This window comes from Chiloscyllium plagiosum, chromosome 8 (genome assembly GCF_004010195.1).
Source record: "Chiloscyllium plagiosum isolate BGI_BamShark_2017 chromosome 8, ASM401019v2, whole genome shotgun sequence".
Classification (NCBI taxonomy): Eukaryota; Metazoa; Chordata; class Chondrichthyes; order Orectolobiformes; family Hemiscylliidae; genus Chiloscyllium; species Chiloscyllium plagiosum.
Window position 1 is genome coordinate 2,107,659 of NC_057717.1, and position 3,431 is coordinate 2,111,089.

The following is a 3,431-nucleotide window of genomic DNA, read 5'->3' on the forward strand; positions in this document are numbered from 1 at the left end:
CCTTCTTTGTCTGTATGTATGGAACATAGTGATAGTGGGTCGTGTCTTTGGGTGGCCAGCTGGTGTTCATGTATCCTGGTAGCACGACAACATGACCATTTCAATGGTGGAAAAATGATTTTATATGCACTGTTTAATCAATGTGTGTATGCAAATAAGTAACATCTTTCATATGTGCAAAACACATTAGGAATGAACAATGGAGACACAGTTAGCGAAAAAATTATGCATATGATATATAAAATTTATAAAACATTAAAACATTATTTGAACCTCATCTAAAGTATTATGTTCCTTTTCTCTCAACGTTTTCTCCTTTTCTGGAATTCACTATTCTAATCTCTCATTCTTATCAGGATGTGTGTTATGAATTCTTGAATCTAGTGTCCAAATTATTTCAGTTAATCCCCTTTCTACCAAGATTTAAATGTATTGGCCAGTTGGGTACTTTCCAAAGCTAGTGCCTGTCATATTATTGGAGATAAAACTTCTGGCATCAGACCCAGCATTTGAACACAATGCTGTGTTGTACATGCACTATAAAAAGGACCACAGCACACAGGCAATGCTAAAACATTGAGGAATGTACATCTAAATATTTCAAGCATCAGGTTTTCTCATTTTTCACATTTCCTCATCTATATCCTCTCTCTCGTTCTCTCTTTGTATCTAGTGAAGAAATTTACCAATAATTCTTCACATCCCTTCTCATAAAACTCCTTCATTTGGTTTATATCTATTGTTCTCTTCTCGATGTAATGTGATTATCATTGAGCAATGTAACTAAAAAGACATGTGGGAGGAGCTGGCCAGAGTTAATTGGTAGGGGGGCCGAGCAGGAAAGACCATGACGTAGCAATGGCAGGAGTTTCTGGGGATAATTCGGAGGAGATCCCAAAGGAGATGAAGCATACTCATGGGAGGACAAGGCAGCCATGAATGATACGGCATCATACCAAAAGAGGAAACGTACAATGTAGTGAAGATGACTGGGAATCCAGATAAATCATTGGCTCTGAAATTACATAAGGCTGGCATCACTGACACTACAGAGTTCTTAATCATGGTCAGGGAGAGAAACAGAGGGAAAGATTTTCATTTAAAACACAGAATATGGGATTACTCAAGGTAAAAAAAAGATTCAGATTAATTAAAAAAATGAATTAAAATTAGTTAATTAGTTTTGCAGAATGTGTCAGATTGGAAGCATGACCCAGGAAGCGACCCTCAGCAAAATGAGAGTATGAAAATGGAATTATTTCCACATAGAAACCAGAGTAGGTCACTGAGTACAGGGCTTATGGGTGAACGGGTCTCGATGTGAACTAAGGGACAGACAGCAGAATTGCATTGCAGATGTTGCAGCTAAAACTGCGTATTCACGTAGTGCTGTAGACCACAGCAGCAGGAGAAGCAAAACAGCATTCAACCACAACCTGTAACATTTTTGCCCAGGGATAATCTCCTCGGTCCGCCATTACCATCAACACAATCTATGTTTCAATAATGACTGTGCGTAAACAAGTCAGGGTCAGAACCATGTGAACCTAAACCTGATGCTAACACATTAACGCTACCGCACTTGACCAACAGATCTGATTGAAGCTCTGCGGCCCTGCCACATTCAGTCGTAAATGATGATGGACGATTAAACAAATGACTGGAGGAGAGGATTCCATAAATATCCCAATACTACATAACAGAACTGCCCTGTTCACCAGTGTAAAACACAAGGATGTAGTATCTGCAACATTCTCAGCCTGAAGTGTGGAGTTGATGATCCACCTCACTCACGCCATGATGCCCACAGAATCACGAGTGCCAGTCTTCAACCAATTTGATTTTCTGCCCGTGACATGAAGGAACAGCTGAACACAGTAGGTACCACAAAGGCAATGGGTCCTGACCCCATTCCTGCAATAGGACTGAAGACTTCTGCTGCACAGCAAGCCGTGTCCCTGGGGAAGCTGTTTCATTCCAGCTCCAACTCTGACATCTCCCTGGCAATGTGGAAAATTACTCATCTATGTCCGGTCCCCTAAGAGGAGAATAATTACAATCTGACCAATTATCACCCCCTCAGTCCAATCACGATAGTCACATTGGTGGGAGTTCTTTTTTTGACAGAGCTGTCATGCAGCACAGAAATGACCTGCTCAGTGTGGTTTCCGATTCATTCCAGCTCCAACTCTGACATCTCCCTGGCAATGTGGAAAATTACTCAACTATGTCCGGTCCCCTAAGAGGAGAATAATTACAATCTGACCAATTATCACCCCCTCAGTCCAATCACGATAGTCACATTGGTGGGAGTTCTTTTTTGACAGAGCTGTCATGCAGCACAGAAATGACCTGCTCAGTGTGGTTTCCGATGGGTCCCCAAGTGGAGATGGTGCTGTTGTGGAAATGTCACTGGATTACTAATCCAGACCAGGCTAATGCTCTGGCAGCTGGTGAAAGTTAAAAACAATTGATAAAATATTAAGATACAAAATCTGGCGTCAGTAACAGTGGCCTTGAAGCCATTGTCGATTGTAAACACCAATTTCCTTCCCCAATGTACTTTCAGGAAGTGAGTCTCCTGTGTTTTCCTGGTCTGGCCTGAACGTGAGTCCAGACGCACAGACATGTTATAAACGCTTCAATGGTCTCTGAATCAGCCAAAGAAGACACTCTAGTGTATCAAACTGCTTCGAGGTCTTAAAGGATAAACCTGGACAGAACACCCAGCACCAGTCTCAGTATCGGAAAAAAAGGAACAGGAAACACAGTCCTGTTGATCCTGCAGGGACCTCCTTCCTAATATCTGAGAGTTTGTGACAACATTTACAGAGCTTGCCCACAAACTTCAGAAACATCGGGAAAGGACACATTGAGCCTTCCTCATTGTCGTTCATTTTCAAACATCTCCACAATGCACTTATTCCAAACAAAGAATATATCCGTCAATGTGATTAACCTTGGGAAGCTATAATATAGGAAGTGCAGTAGTTCCTTTGGTCCATCGAGTTTGCTACTCAATTCAATATAATGATGGCTGGCCCTTTATTTTCACACCGTACTCCTGCTCTCCCATCATCTCTTTACTGTGTCTAAATCCTTATTTATGTTCAGTGTCTTGGTTTCCAGGTTCAAGCGCATTCTCCAGGTTCACCAGTCCCTGAGTGCAGACATTTATTCTCATCTCAATGCAGAATGACCTGCCTGTCTGTAATACTGTGGCCCCTTGTTTTAGGCACCACAGCCTGGGGAATTATCATCCCTGCTTCCAATCTGTCTCGCCCTGTCTGAGTGTTACATATTTCACTGAGATCACCACTCATTTTCCTAAAGCCCATGGAATACAAGCCCAGTCGCTCCAAACTCTGCTCCCACAACAAGCCTGTCATCCCAGAGATCATGATCTGTAGATGCTGGCGTTGGACTGGGGT